Genomic DNA, 17,785 nt, shown 5'->3' on the forward strand with positions numbered 1-17,785 from the left:
ATTATTTCCCTCGCCTTTATCTTTCACAATTTGTAAGAGGGATAGGATTTGTTTTATGTAAAGCTTATAAGTTAATACTGTGTATATGTATGTGTATGGTTGAAACTATGGAGTTATGTAACCTTTTAAACGGTCTTCTGAAAAATACGGTTTAAGTTTTAAACAGGCTCATATTTTAGAATTAAATATTTTAAGAGTCGTCGTAATACCCGAACTATCAGAGGGGCGTAGCCGGAAGTGTGACATTTTGATAGTTAGGGTATTACAGTATGTTTCCGTATCCTGCACTGAATAATACATAAAATTATATAATTTTTTATTAAAAATTTAAACAAAAAATATATATAGTAATTACTATTATTATAAATATTTGATAACTTAAAATATTAAAAATAATTAGTATTTGTCTTAATCAATTTGGATTGGTTGAATGGTCATCTCATTTGTCTGTTTAAGTAAGTATTTGGAATTCAAATTTTGTCTTGTGTGTGTAATATAACACCCTACCACATAGAGCTTTACACCTAGGATGTAAAACAGAGATGGCGAGGCGCTACGACCTCTAAAATAAAAAAATAGTACGTATAGTATTGCAAAAAATGTTTATAACTAGGAGTCTTTGAAGAAAAGGGTAATTTAAAATCGATAAGCCAAAAGCGCAACAATCCGACCAATAACGTAAACGAACATATAAGGAGTAAGCTAACACGATGAGATATACAGAAGAGTGCCAAAATACATATATCAAGACTCAAGACTCGGTTTGCGAAGTCCAAGCATATAAGTATACATACATATATAAAGGAATTTCCCAAAAGACAACCCCAAAAGATAATGTACAAATCCTGTTTCTCCAAAATAACCTCTAAGAGGAGAAAATACAGCATATATATATATAATAGGTGGAGATAATAAGTATCTGACAAATACAAATAACCAAAATAAAATCCCAAGAGCTAAGGATCTTCGCCAAAATAGAAGCCTCCAGCATGCCTCAGCGAGGAGCCTCACGTCCTGCATCTGAAAATCACAAAATCTGCATGGGTGAGAACCGGAGGTTCTCAGCATGGTAACAGTGCCCAAATATCTAATTGATAAAGCCGAAGGCAATCCTAGAACTTCCATATTATAATCAAAGCGCATAAACATGCTAAACCATAAGAAATTTAAATAGGAAAGTAACTTAAAGATCTTCAGACTAACTAAACATCCCCTTTCCAAATCCTGTAAACCTCCCAACCACCAACCGTAACAGAGATGCAAGCACAAGTAAATCAAGCAAGGAATGCACAAGTACGAAGCAGATAATACAATTAAGAAAATTAGCAAGTAATGATGCAATCAATTAGGCAATCCAGACAATTCACATATAATGCATATTATGCATGCCTGTCCTAGTGGCTGATGAGTCTCATCTGTCGGTTGTAAAGCCAACCCGACATATCTTGGTAGCTAATCATTGGACAGAACACCAAACATTGAGCAAGTGGGACAACGCCGCAACCCTTGCATCTTACCCGCGTACTCGGAGCAGGAGACAACTTCACCCTGCCTCTTACCTAGGCAGTGTTATATTTTCGGCCCGGAGCAAGCGGCAACAAAACACAGCCCTTGCGTCTTACCTGCAGCCTCATCCGGAGCAAGTGGATAACACCACTGCATCTTACCTGGAGTCACATACAGAAACACTTTCATTATCATTACCATTCATTCATTCATTCATTCGTTCTCAAATCATACCTGGAGCAAGTGGATAACACCACTGCCTCTTACCCGGCGTTCTCACCTTTTATCCGGGGGCACATCACAATCAATCTAAGTTCATTTTCCTTATTATCCCAATTGCTTCATAATTGCTAATTTATTAATTCTTTTTCCATACATTCTCAACATCTCTACACTTCTAAATCACAAACCTGGCACCTTTATCTCATTCAATCATACGCATATACATATACCATTCTAACAGATAATTCTCCTCATTCCTTCACCAATAACATTCTCATTAACAATTATTAATCATCAACAATACTGACCATTCTCAACAACTATAATAATTCTCAACATTAGTCATAACTCATCATAATACCCCCTTTCTTCGTCCACAAGTTACCCTTTCCCCTAGCTTACTCTCATTCACTAGGCATCCTATATCAATTTTAGATTTAAAGGATGAAATTGGGGGTTTATAAGCATGAAATAACATTTTGGAAGGTTACAAGCTTGTTGGGAACGTGAAGAGCTTGAAAACAAAAGCTTTAAAAGAGGACTGGGTAGCGTGCGTACGCACAGGGGTGTGCGTGCGCACGCCCAGAAGTGTTTTCAGAAAGTGTGCATGCGCACAAGTTGTGCGTACGCACAGAAAGTAAAATCCTCAACGTGTGTGTACGCACAACTTGCAAGGCTTCCTTGGCCATGTGCGCGCACAGAGCGTGCTAGCGCTCCCAGCAGCAGCCCCATTTCCGCATGTGCGTACGCACAAGGCTGTGCATGCGCACAGGCTCCATAATTCCACGGGTTGTGCGTGCGCACACAACCTAGAAATTACCAACTTTGCAGAATTTGCAGAATTCAGATTTTTTACCCAAACTTCAAATGATCATATCTCCTTCCACAAAATTCAGATTTCAACTAATATTAAACCATTTTAAATCTTATGAAATCCTTTTTCTTTTGATATAAAAATCATCAAAGTCCAAAAACAATAGCTCAAGATATGATCCATTGAAGCTCATCAAAATTTCTTTTTTACCAAAACTCATAAACTCCCACATTTCAAAACATACACTTCCAATTCTCATATAAAACCATTCAAAACTCAACCGCTCCAACATCAACCATTTCCAATTCTCATTTAATCAACAACCCACAAATTCTTCCACATTTAACCAATCAAACATTCAAAATTTATCAATCACCATATATGTACTTACATATATCAACCTCACCCATTCAACTCATGTTCATCAACAAGAGTCTCACCATTATCATTCATCAAGCATATTAACCCATATCACATACAACTTTCACATATTGTACCAATAATTATCATAATTCACAATCATCCAACCACTACTCAAATACTCATCTCAATCTGGTTTATTCAACAACTACATTAACATTCCACAATACACTAAATTCATACACAACAACACAATTTATTTCAATCCATCAACAATATTAATAATTTAACTCCTATCCTAGGATCTCTAGCCTAAGTTTTCACAACACATTATATTTTAAATACAGAAAATCGAAACCATACCTTGGCCAATTCCCTTTCCACCTGGAACACTCTCAAATTCAACTTCCAAGGTTTCCAAACTCCACCAATAGATTTCCAAGGTTGGGGTTCCACACTAAAGCTTTCCAAAACCACTAATTAAGCTCCAATATACATATATTTAATGCCTAAGCCACAATATCACACCAAAACACCATAACTCAATACCCAAAACCTTAAATTCAATATTTTTACTAGGGTTTGAGTTTTCTTACCTTACCCAAGGATTAAGGGAACAAGAACAAGCCTTTCCTTCAAGTTAATTTGACCCTATAACACAAGGAGCCCACAAATTTTAACATATTTGCCCAAAAAACTCGAAAATCAAGGGCTAGAATTCGAAGATAAAACTGTGATTTAACTCAAGATTGCTTGTGTGGATTTTGTAGAGCTTGACGTCGCAGTCGCGTGACCGCAAACGGTGCGTCAATCGGAGCTCCGGATCAAAAGATATCAACAATGGAAGATTGAGTTAATTGAGAGCAAGGGTTTCATGTTTTCCCTTCTCTTCTCAGCGCGTGTGTGTTGTTTAAGGGAAAGAGAGTGCTGAAATCTCATCATTAATGAGGGTTGGCTGGGCCTTGGACCCAACTTGGATTTGGTTGGTCCGGTTTGTCTCGTTCGGCCCAATCTTGGACCGATTTCTTTAAAATTGGTGTCGAAATTCTTGTTTTCAATTTCTCTACCACATTAAACCATAAAAACCTTATTTTCTCATTTTTAGAATATATTTTAATTTATGAGTTAATTAGTCATTAATTAACTGGATTTTACATGTAACAATTCATTGGTTGACAGTAAACCCTTAATAAATAGAGCATAAATATGTGGTGGATTAGTCTTTGGCCTGCCGAATTAAGAAATCTGTAGAAAAAAATGTATTTGTCTTTAAAATAGATTAATTTTTCATTGTTAATAGCAATACTTATGAACTTTTGTCTTTGTTGAAATTTACTTGAGACAATTTTATTTATTAGTATCATATTTATTCTTGAAGTCAAAACAATATAATCAACATTGTTCCTTGTTAAAACTTAAAACTTCATATTTTACGACATAATTTTTAAATTTTTAAACTTATAGACTTATGTCATTATAAAATTTATTAGATTGATTAATATTTTTTGATAACATGGTGTACCGAAACACCATCGTAGAGTATTAATTAGTGTAAAGTGAAATCAATAACAACTTTTGTTATTTAATATATAATTTATTCTATTGTAAAATAAATTAGTATTTTTTGAACTGATAAATACATTTTTTTCTAATTTTTTATTCTATTTTATTTGACAATATTTGTCATTGAAGAATAACAAATGACCACACTATCCTACAATATGATATACAAAGTAATTTCTTATCTTAAAATTAATTCTGCTTAGTGAGATAAAATTCAAAATATTTTTTATTTTCTTACTCAAATTTAAATTTAAATTTAAATTTAGAATTGATTAATAACTTATCCTTTTTTTTTAATTTCAATAACATAAAATAAAATTGATTCGGTGTAAAATATTCAGCATTTAATAATTTTAATCATTTAAATTTTAGTTACCAAAAATTAAGATAAAAAATAATTATAATCTTTATAATCGATAATAGATATTATATTAGTACGTAAATACTAATATTTGATGTAATATCTATTAGCCCTGTCAAAAATGTAAATAATTAATATATCAGATTAGTAAGTTAGATGTTGTGAAGTTAGAAGAAAAGTATAGATGTCCATATGTTAAGTGTAGATGCACAAACTATAAAGAGCTGAACATTATTAAGATGCATTTATGGGAAAAGAGATTTATGCCAAATTATTAGATTTGGACAGAACATGGAGAGATTGACGACATAGGGATTAATCAGACGGGATTAATTAGAGAGGATGGTAACATAATTTAATTGGCTTTAGATTTTATTTAATAGACATCTATTTATGTAATTTTTTTTTATTTTGTGTTTTATGTAAAATAGAAGATGCAGTTGGGCCGTACACCAACTCACGAAAAAATCTTTAAGAAAACTCACATACTTAAAAGTAATAAGTCTAAATGGATAGACAAACGTTCTCAAGACACTCATGTGAAATATAGCATAAATATTAAATCATTAATTAATTAAAATGTTATATAATGTATATATGTTACCCTGGATTCTGAAGAGATTTTTAGACATCTATCACCCTACTACATCCCTGCTGATCTCAATATTCCCATCTTTATCAACTGATTATTAATAATATCTATCTATCAAATCAAGTCAAGTAGGAACAACCTATTATAAACTTATTATAAACTAATGATTATGGATCCTCATAGAAGAATCTGTTGCCACTTGAATATTTATGTGCATGTATGTATACATGAGTTGTTAAATTAATAATGCTTAATTAATTTAGGGTGTATTAAGTGAAAGATGAGTAACATGAGTTGTTAAATTAATAGTTTAATTTGTGGATTAATTTGAGAGTAGGGAGCAAGAAGAGGAAAAGGAAGTGGTAAAAAAATATTAATTAAATGAGTGGAGAGATTGGCATCAAAGAGAGAGAAAGTAATTGATTTCGTATCCCATAATAAAACCTATCTTCTTCTGAATTTGATGCAATTTTTTTTCAATAAGTTGTATTTGATATATGCATAGAAATATATATGTTTATAGTTTATCTCATGCTGTATTGTACTAAATCTAAAATGATAATAGGAATATTTGAATAATTTTTTGGTAGACATAATAGTTTATTTAGTTTAATCACTTTACCTCTCATTCATAAATATTTTTAGATTGAAATCATCAAGTCATAAGTACCATATTATTGTGAAATAGTGTACTATATTGTTTGAAACTTGATTTATATAATTGATATAATTATTGTGCAACAGGAGAAATTTATAAAAATATTGGCAGAAGTTCAGGCCCAACATGCCAAAACTCAAGCACAGAGAATAGAGTTACCACCAATTGATGAAGACTTGATTTGGGAGAAAGTGTGTGGTGGATAAAAGAAGAATCAAGTTTACGAAAAGGGGCATTTTTTTCTAGTTCTATCAATTTAGGAATCACGTTTGCCAATTCTGTATCTCAAAGAGCATCTAAAAATTAAAATTCTACTCCTGATTTGCGAGAGCAGATTCATAATCTCAATGAAGAACTTTTTCAGCATGTTACTCAACAAACAGATGAGCGTATTATTAAGTTGTTAGATACATGGTTGACTCTTTTGGATAAGATTCAAAAAAAGTTAGAAAAGTTAGAACGAGCAGTTGGAAAGGCCAAGAAAGAAAAGTTGAAACAGAAGAGATGAAATGAGGCTTATGTTAGCTATTACGAGAAGGTTAGAGCGTCAAGTAGTTCCAGTTCTGTTCCACTACCACCGCCACCGTCGCCACCCTCAATCTCTTAGGATAAGGGCTATGATGATGATGAGGATGAAGATGACACTGAAGACTATAGCTGATAGTTTTAGTGTGGTTGAACAATATACTGAGAATTATAGTTGATGTATCAATACACTTTGTTTATGTTTTGAATTATATTGGCTTGCTTGTTTATAATACTTTTCTTTTAGTTTGATAATACGATGAGTTTATTTATTTTTTGAAATATTATAAATATTCAAATACAAATTAGATAAAAATTTGTATTTATTAAATTTATATTTATTTTATATAAAAACAGGTTTATTTTGCAATAGAAAAATCTAAAAAAAATTATTTTACCTTATTGATGGAATTGTAGATGGATTTTCTGTCTGTATTCAGAGTTTGGAATGGTTTTCCAAGGTTTCAATTACCGACAAAAAATTTGTCGAAAAATCTGTCTCTAATTATCGACGAAAAATCTATCAAAAAATCTGTCTCTAATTACCGACGAAAAATCTGTCGGAAAGTTTGATGTTCCAGGGAAATGGAAAGGAGAATTTACCAAAAAAAATCTATTGATAACTGGTAAAAATCTGTCAGTAAATTACTGACGAGACTTTTACAGAAGGACAAAATCTTCCGATAACCAAAAATTCGATGGTAATAAAGACCAAATCTGTCTGTAAATCTATCTGTATTAAGCAATTTTCTAGTTGTTGATGGGTGAGCATCTTTCCTATCTTTTCCTAGTGAATTTGCATCTAATTTGTTGAGTTTAATAAAGAATTAATTATCTTTTAGCCAATATGGATGCTACTTTGAGTCTTTTGCAATTTTGTTTATTTTAGGTAACATTCGGCTGGATTTGATGGAGTTTCTGCAGCACAAGAATCAAAGGAGATGGCAGCGAGGAGTGACGTGTACGCTTACGCGTGATTTAGAGCTTTCCATGGCGACGCGTGCGTGTGACTGACGTGTACGCGTGATTTGAAGATTTGCTCAGCGACGCGTGCGCGTGACCGACGCGTCCGCGTGACTTGCGAAAAAGACCATCGACGCGTACGCGTTACATGCGCCACGTGTAGAAAACGCAGAAAAAAACGATGGGGCAATTTTTGGGCTATTTTGACCCAGTTTTCAGCCCAGAAAACACATATTAGAAGCTGCAGAATGGACAAAATATGTGGTCCCCACCCATCAACTGAAGACCTGCTGATTATTCAGATTTAAATTCAGATCTTATTTTTAGGAAAAGATATTATTTTTAATTTTGAATAATTAGATTTTAAATTTATTAGGATTAGTTATAAAAAGGGATTCCATTAGTTAACTTATCATGCCATCAGATTGGAACTCTGTACATTTTAGGAGAATCCTATTTTTCTCTGAACCATGAGCAACTAATCCTCCATTGTTAAGGTTAGGAGCTCTTTCTATTTGTATGGATTGATTTTATTGCTTTTTTTATTTTAATTCATGTGTGGATTTATAATTTAAGAATTGTTTTTGCTCTCTATCTTATGAACTCGGGTGAAACAGAAGTATGACCCTCTTTCTATTTGAGTTCTTGTAAAACTTGGAAAAGCTCTTTACTTGAACAGCAGCTTGAAAACATATTCTCCTAAATTTTAATTATCTGGATTTAACGGGATACGTGACATATAATCCTTTTATTTTTGGATAATTAGAGTTTTTGTGGCATATAAACTGAAATTTGATCATGCAGCTTCTAATTGGAATTAATTGACCAAGGAATTGACAGTTAATAAATTTTAGAGGAGACTAGAAAGGTCTAAGGAATTAGGGTCTAATCACATATAGTTTGCCATAAATTAAATCCTACATGATTAAAATAGTTAGTAAGAAAAGTTAATCCAGAAAATAGATAACTCTGAAGCCTTAACGGTTTCTCCAGTATTTTATTTTCAACTTATTTACTTGCGTGCCTGCCTTCTGATATTTTCAATTTAAACCTTTTGAATATCTCAAAACCCTTTTCTGCTTGCCTAACTAAGCCAATCAATCAATCATTGTTGCTTGATCCATCAATCCTCGTGGGATCGACTCTTACTCACGTAAGGTATTACTTGGTACGACTCGGTGCACTTGCCAGATAGTTTGTGGGTTGTAAATCCCGCACCAAGTTTTTGGCGCCGTTGTCGGAGATTGATAGTGATTAACAACTATTAGTTGTTTGATTGCTTAGATTAGGCATTTTAGTTTTATCTTAGAATTGTTAACTTTTGTTTTTTCTATTTTTATTTTTTCTTTTATTTTTATTTATTTTATTTAGTATTTTTACTTCTTTACATAGGTTACCTCACTGGAAATTCTCTGCACCCTGACGTAGAGATTCCCATCTTTTCTTATTTTTTGTTTGTTTATGCGCAGGAACAGAGACAAAGAACATCTCTTAGACTTTGATCCTGAACCTGAAAGAACTTTTAAGCGACGTTTGCAACAAGCAAGACTTTACAAGTCAGTAAAATCCACTATGGATCCTAACAATGCTGATAATGGCAATGTGGCAAACCCGAATGAGAATGAACAACAAAGGAGAGTACTTGTCTCTTTCTCCGCTCCTACAGCAGATCTGTATGGAAAAAGCATTGTGGTGCCTCCTATAGCTGCGAACAACTTTGAGTTGAAGCCACAATTAGTCACCCTGGTACAACAAAACTGCCAGTATTACGGTCTTCCCCCATGAAGACCCAAATCAATTTATTTCTAATTTTCTGCAAATATGTGATACTGTGAAGACAAATGGAGTGAACCCAGAGGTGTACAAACTCATGCTCTTCCCCTTTATTCTGAGGGATGGAGCAAAGCTATGGCTAGATTCTCAACCCAAGGAGAGTTTGGATACTTGGAACAAGGTGGTTACTGAGTTTCTCACTAATTTTTTCCCACCAAAGAAGCTGACTAAGCTTAGGGTGGAGGTTCAGACCTTCAAGCAGAAGGATGGTGAAACTCTTTATGAAGCTTGGGAGAGATACAAGCTACTAACTAGGCAATGCCCTCTGGACATGTTCTCCAATTCTGCAGGAGGTTCTTTGCACAAGAAGAAGACACCAAAGGAGACTATTGAGCTTATTGAATTGGTTGCTAGCAATCAATACTTATACTCATCTAACAGGAATCCTGTGAACTCTGAGACCTCTCAAAAGAGAGGTGTGTTAGAAGTAGAAGCTGTTAATACTCTTCTTGCTCAGAACAAGCTTATGTCTCAGTAGATAAATCTACTTACTCAACAGATGGGTGACATACAAGTCTCAGCTATCAACACTCAAAATCCACCCCAAGAGACCTCCTATGACATGGCAGGTAATTTTGTGCAAAATGATAATTATGATTATGCTCAACCCTCTTCTAAACAGGTCAATTACATGGGGAGTGGTCCTAGGAATCCCAATAATGATCCATATTCTAAGACATACAACCAGGGATAGAGAAATCACCCAGATTTTGGATGGAGGGACCAACCTCAGAGACCTCAGAACTTCAACAATAGTTCTCAGGGCGGTGTTCAGTAGAACAATGATTTAGAAGCAATATTGACAGGTTTTAGACAGGAAACCAGAGCGTCCATCAAGAACCTGGAGATTCAAATGGGTCAATTAGCCACAAAAGTCACTGAAATTGATTAGAGGACCACTAATAGCCTTTCTGGTAACACAATTCCAAATCCAAGAGAGGAATGCAAGGCTATCACCTTGATAAGTGGACAAGTGGCAAGTACGGAAGAACAAGTTATGCAGGAAACCAGAGCCTCCATTGGAAATTTAGAGGTGCTAGTGGGCCAATTGAGCAAGCAAATACTTGAGAGGTCTGCAAGTACATTTCAAGGTGATACAGTGGTGAACCCAAGAGAAGATTGCAAGGTTATTCAATTAAGAAGTGGTAAAGTAGCTGGCTCTGAGACCAAGGCCAATGAAGAGCTAGTTGAAAAGGAAGCTCTAGAGGAGAAGAAGGGAGAATTGGAGCACGCCTCTCCAAAGCGTGCGGACAACCCATTTCCAAACTCTCTTGACACTTATCCTACTTTGCTAAAGGCTCCTGAGTACAAGCCTAAAATGCCATATCCTCAGAGACTTAAAAAGGAGACCAAGGACAAATAGTTTTCAAAGTTCTTAGAAGTCTTCAAAAAGTTGCAAATAAATATTCCTTTTGCTGAGGTTTTGGAACAAATACCTCTCTATGCCAAGTTCATGAAGGAGCTGTTGTCAAAGAAGAAGCCTTTAAAGGGAGATGAGACAGTGGTCCTGACTAAAGAATGCAGTGCCATCATTCAGAATAACTTACCAAAGAAGATGCCAGATCCAGGGAGCTTTCAAATTCCATGCACCATTGGGAGCACAACCTTTGAGAAAGCGTTATGTGATCTGGGAGCAAGCATCAATTTAATGCCCATGTCTGTGATGAAGAAGCTGCAGATCCAAGAGGCACAACCCACAAAGATAGCATTACAGATGGCAGACAAATCTATGAAGCCTGCATACGAATTAGTGGAAAATATTTTGGTCAAAGTGGGTAAGTTCTTCCTCCCAGTAGATTTTGTAATTCTTGATACAGGGGAGGATGAGAATGCCTCTATAATTCTAGGAAGACCATTCCTAACCACTGGAAGAGCTCTGATTGATGTAGAAGTGGGTGAATTAGTGCTTAGAGTGCATAATGAGCAACTGGTCTTTCATGTCTTCAAAGATATACATTCAACAGGTGAAGAAGAGAGGTGCATGCAGGCTGAGCTTATTGATCCAAATCTTCAAGAACCCCCTTATGATGCATAGCAGAGTCTGCAACTCAAACATCCTTTGGTGACAATCAGTAAAATTCCTCCTGACATCAAACCTAAGTTTGGTATTGGAAATGCATCATCCACCAAGGAGGAGGTTCCCAAAAAGAAGAAAATATCCAAGAGATGAAGAAATAAAAAGATCCCCACTGAAGGTTTCTCCCCAAGAATGAAGGTGGTGTTGACTAAGAATCCAGTATGGATTTATACAGTAAATAGAATTCTCTCTCTGGGGCATATTAAGCTAATTTATAGAGACACAAGAAAGAAGTTCAAAGTAAGGGGTGAAGAGCTGAGCCCCTATGATCCTCCTCCTTAGAGGAGTTGACCGTCAAGCTAGTGACGTTAAAGAAGCGCTTGTCGGGAGGCAACCCGATAAATTCGTATCGTTAGTTATTTTTCGTAGTAGTAGTTTTCTTACTTATTTAAGTTTTATTAAATTTTTACTGTTTTACTGATCATGCAACTATTTTATCACATGAACCGAACACCTCAGGCGAAAAAAAAGGCACACGACGCGCAAGCGTCGCTGACGCGTACATGTCAGATGAGTGTGCGTGAAAAAAAATAAAAAAGAACAGAGAGTGGCGCAGGAGTGGCACTAGAATAATGCATTTCACACAAAGAAGCCCACGCAAACGCGTACCCCACGCATGCGCGTCATTCGTGATTTTGGCACTCCACGCGTACGCGTCACTGACGCGTACGCGTGACCTTGAATTTTGACGTAAATATGTGTTGGGCAGAGAGTTGTGCTGGCTTGGGGCTGGAAGTGTGCTAGAAGCACAAAATCTGTTCACGCGTACGCGTACCCCACGCGTGCGTGTCATTCGTGATAATGGCAATCCATGCGTGCGCGTGAATGACGCGCACGCGTCGTAAGAAAATCTGGATCCCAATGCCACGCGAACAAAGAGTTGCACTGTGCGCGGCTGGCTTTGCGCGAATCGCACAAAACTCAGGGCACGCGGACGCGTGCCTGACGCTTACGTGTCATTATGAAAAATTCGCGACCCACGCGTACGCGTGCTGTACACATACGCGTCGCCCGCGCAGCACAACTACACTAGTTCGCCGCCCAGTTTTAGTTTTCTTTCTCTCTCCCAATCCTAATTCTCTCTTGTTCTTTTATCCTTTTATATTTCTTTCCTCATACTACTTGTCTCTTTTTATTTTCAGTTCTTCTTTGCTTGAGGACAAGCAAACCTTTAAGTTTGGTGTTGACGCTTCGCTTAAGGGTTTTCTGTTTATTCCTATGGCACCAAAAGGGAGGCAAATCATCTTCACTGAGGAGCACAACCTGAAGAATAAAACGACCGCTAGGATAACTAAGGTGGTTGAGTTCCTTTCATTTTTATTCCTCCCCTATTTTTCTATATTATGTTCCGGTTTTCTGCTATTTTTGCTTTATTTGTTGCATGATCCTTTATTAGTTAGAATCCTAGGACTAGTTTAGTTTTCTCTTAATTGCTTTAATTCTGAAAAGATGTCTCATGTATTGCTCACTGAGCTTGAATTCAAATAAAAAATACAGAAGTGATGTATTGCATGAGAAATTGAGTTAATTTTAAGAGTAGTCTTATTTACTTAAATGTGGTGGTATTAATTGTAATTCTGAATGCATGACATGAATAGTGCATATTTAAATTTGAATCAAAGAATGTTGATGTACAAGGAACAGGAATTTAGAGAATTATTATGATTTCTCTGAAATTAATGAAAGTTTAATCCTTGAAGCAAAAGAAAAATAAAAGTAAGGTCCAAGGCTCTTGTGGTGTTCTTGTGTCAAGTAATCCTTGAGACAAAATATATAGAGTCGAGATCAATTGCAGGGTACGCCAAAGGCTTTGAGCACCACTGTCTGGGGATAAAAAAAACTTAAAAAAAATTATTTAGAACTTAAGGAGAGTTCCCCAGTTAAGTGCTTGTGGTGTTTCTGTGTCAAGTAAAACTTGAGACAAAATATTTAAAGTCACGGCTAGGCTCAAGGTGCAAAGCACCAGAAAAAAATTGCTGTGTTCAAGGATTAATTTAAGTTACAAAAGATCAGAGAATTCATAATATTATCCGGATTCTAATTCTGAATGACAGTAGCATTCTTCTGATTCAAAGGAGAGTGAGATGCCAAAACTATTCAGGATTGCAGTTGTAAACCCCACTATAAGAAGAGACATGGGCTTAATCGAACTCTCATTCTCATGCAAATTCACAACCTAAGCTTATATTAATTTTGGTTGCTTGAGGACAAGCAACAATTCAAGTTTGGTGTTGTGATGCGTGAGCATCTTTTCTATCTTTTTCTAGTGAATTTGCATCTAATTTGTTGAGTTTAATAAAGAATTAATTATCTTTTAGCCAATATGGATGCTACTTTGAGTTTTTTGCAATTTTGTTTATTTTACGTAACATTAAGCTGGATTTGATGGAGTTTCTGTAGCACAAGAATCAAAGGATATGGCAGCGAGGAGCGACGCGTACGCGTGACTGACGCGTACACGTGATTTAGAGCTTTCCATGGCGACGCATGCGCGTGACTGACACGTACGCGTGATTTGAAGATTTGCTCAGCGACGTGTGCGTGTGACCGACGCGTTCGCGTGACTTGCGAAAAAGACCATCGACGCGTACGCGTGATTGATGCGTACGCGTGACATGCGCACGTGCAGAAAACGCAGAAAAAATGCTGGAGGCGATTTCTGGGCTATTTTGACCCAGTTTTCAGCCCAGAAAACACAGATTAGAAGCTGCAGAATGGACAAAACATGTGGTCTCCATCCATCAACTGAAGACCTGCTGATTATTCTGATTTAAATTCAAATCTTATTTTTAGATAAAGATATTATTTTTAATTTTGAATAATTAGATTTTAAATTTATTAGGATTAGTTATAAAAAGGGATTCCATTAGTTAACTTATCATGCCATCAGATTAGAACTCTGTACATTTTAGGAGAATCCTATTTTTCTCTGAACCATGAGTAACTAATCCTCCATTGTTAAGGTTAGGAGCTCTTTCTATTTGTATGGATTGATTTTATTGCTTTTTCTATTTTAATTCATGTGTGGATTTATAATTTAAGAATTGTTTTCGCTCTCTATCTTAGGAATTCGGGTGAAACGGAAGTATGACCCTCTTTCTATTTGAGTTCTTGTAAAACTTGAAAAAGCTCTTTACTTGAACAACAACTTGAAAACATATTCTTCTAAATTTTAATTATCTGGATTTAACGGGATACGTGACATATAATCCTTTTATTTTTGGGTAATTAGAGTTTTTGTGGCATATAAACTGAAATTTAATCATGCAGCTTCTAATTGGAATTAATTGACCAAGGAATTGGCAGTTAATGAATTTTAGAGAAGACTAGAAAGATCTAAGGAATTAGGGTCTAATCACATATAGTTTGGTATAAATTAAATTCAACATGATTAAAATAGTTAGTAAGAAAAGTTAATCCAAAAAAATAGATAACTCTGAAGCCTTAACAGTTTCTCCAGTATTTTATTTTCAACTTATTTACTTGCGTGCCTGCCTTCTGATATTTTCAATTTAAACATTTTGAATATCTCAAAACCCTTTTGTGCTTGCCTAACTAAGCCAATCAATCAATCATTGTTGCTTGATCCATCAATCCTCGTAAAATCGACCCTTATTCACGTAAGGTATTACTTGGTATGACCCGGTGCACTTGTCGGATAGTTTGTGGGTTGTAAATCCCGCACCAGTTGTGTAAGTGTAAAAACCTGATTTTTATATTATAGAAGAGATAATAAATATAATATATGAGAATATGATGCGTGACATATTTTAATCATAAAATTAATCATATATAATAGATTTTTTATGAATTTTTATTGCTTATTCGCTGTTAATTTTTACGCTATTACTTAATAATTTTCACTTATGAAACTATTAACAACTTAATATTATGATTTAGTTAATAAGAGTGATAACGTTAATATTTCTCTCTAAGTCTTGTTATTATTTATAATTAAAAAAGAATCATAAATAAATTTATTTTCTTAATGAATGTTAATTTTGTTGTGAAATTTTATATTACCTTTAAAATTTTAGCGTAATTTAGTCTAATTCTTATATTTTAAAATGAATTTATTCGAAAAAATTAAAATGTAAATCACATTATTAATTACAAAATTATTTTATTAACATAATTAGTGGTTCTTACTTGAACAATTAAATTTAGCTTCAATGATATTAAAATCAACGTATTTTATTATTTTGTGCCTTTAAAGAATTCACGAGACTGATATAAAAATCTAACAACTGAGAAATAAAATTCATTAGAATCAGTATATTCATTTTAATAAATATTCTTCTATCCAATATTATAAAAAATACACGTGCTACCTTGGATTATTACATGTTTAACTTCCATCGACAGTGGTAGAATGCCTAAATTGAGATATTTTTAGGCTATAGTATTCGTCAAAACAAATAATCAATGACACACTCATTCATGCCTTTTCATTTTGAGTATATTTATATATAAAAGAAATTCTACATAAAAAAAAAAAGAAGAAAAGAATAGTTGAAATAGCGAGAACGATAAAAATGATAATTCTTATAATTTTGTGTGGCCATCTATATATAGTAGACCAAAGACCATGTTATCTAACAAAATTAATTTGTAAATAAGTAATTTGTATTTATTGAACTCAATTTGAATAAGTAAAAAATTATTTTATTTTAGTTTAGTCTTTAATTCACATTATTTGAATTTAGTTTAATATATATAATTTGCTTTGATTTGATTTAATTATTAGTTGAAAATATTCCGATTGCCTATGTTATTCATATATTATTTTAATGACTAATAAATTAATCAAATTAATTAATACACATAATAAATTTGATTTAATAAATTAAAAAAAATAAATTAAAAAATACTACTAAATCAAATTGATATAAATTATAATAATGATGTAGAATAAAGCGTGGAATATTTTTATTAATTATGATTCTTTTTTGAATGAAAAATAAAACGTGGAATATTTTTATTAATTATGATTCCTTTTATAAAAATATTAATTGTGTATAATTTTTTTAATTATCTTATAGTTTTTGTAATTATGTGAAATCTAATTCTTTTGATTTATTTATTAGATATATTTTAATAAAAATTAAAGACTATAACTGTAAATATAATTAATGGTTATTAAATGCGATTCGAACCTAACACTTGCTTAAACAGACTAATAAGCTAACCACTAGACTAACTCATCTTGATTTTGCTTAGTAGTTAATACTTCAATTATATATATACATATATACACAACGATTTCAGAGAGAGTGATATAATTATCCAAACATCAATGGATCTTTGTGCTAGAAGCATTTTCTTGCCATGGCTTCTTCTTCATATGGTTCAACTATTATTATTTTGCAGCGGCGCAATAACACCAAAAATACATGTGGGCATAACACCAAAAATACATGTGACCATCCAAAATTATTTGGGAGGGCATGAAGACTTAATAGTTCATTGCAAATTCAAAAATGATGATCTTGGAGCGAGGCTTGTAAAGTATATGGATACATATGAGTTTGATTTCAGGCTTAATTTATTTGGTGGCACACTTTTCTTTTGTAGCTTCCGATGGTCAGGTATGTGTCATTGGTTTGATATATATGATTAAAATAGAGATTGGAAAAGTTACAAACAATGTATTTATAAAATACATAAAAATGGACCTTTTAGATATGTACCAAATAATTAAGATATATGGTTTCCATGGAAACTAGATCGATGTTGATTTTTTGTTGTAAATATTTTGAATGATGGATTACAAGAACATCATTACTTTTGATAAATAATTTCTATTGAAATAAAATTGATGTTGAAATAAGTGGTATTATTTTATTTACTTTTTATTTTGTCTTTTTTTTAGTTTTGGTTTAGATTTAGTGATGATTTTTCTTTTCTTCTTAAGGATAACTTTTAGTTTTATTTGGATAAAAAATTGCTTTTTTAATTACATTTATTTAACAAGAATAATGTAAGATTAAATGATTAATGTTAAATACAAATTGAAAATTATCACGAGAGTATTATTTTTTATTTTTCAAATAAATATGGGTGACAACAAGATGTATAAGGATAGAATTTTGTGTTTTCGCCACTTCTTATAATAATTCGTATAGAATTCGTTCCATTCTTATCAGTGTAAGACCCAGAACTTTTGAAAAGTCTTATTATGATCAAGTCTCAAATCATATAGTTATTTATAGCCTTAATTCCAGAGATTATTTTATTAAAGATAATTAAGGCAAGTTGTGATTTATTTAATTTGAGACAAGTTATGATTTATTATCTAATTTTATAATTAT

At 33.5% G+C, this 17,785-nt stretch overlaps 1 non-coding gene across 1 annotated transcript; it reads right to left on the minus strand.

The window, feature by feature from the left end:
* Positions 1 to 9,566: 9,566 nt before the first annotated feature.
* Positions 9,567 to 9,673, minus strand: LOC112745932 (small nucleolar RNA R71). Its single transcript, XR_003173837.1, has one exon. It is a non-coding gene; the product is annotated as a small nucleolar RNA R71 (small nucleolar RNA).
* Positions 9,674 to 17,785: the final 8,112 nt, after the last annotated feature.

The sequence above is a fragment of the Arachis hypogaea genome, chromosome 14, assembly GCF_003086295.3.
Source record: "Arachis hypogaea cultivar Tifrunner chromosome 14, arahy.Tifrunner.gnm2.J5K5, whole genome shotgun sequence".
Classification (NCBI taxonomy): Eukaryota; Viridiplantae; Streptophyta; class Magnoliopsida; order Fabales; family Fabaceae; genus Arachis; species Arachis hypogaea.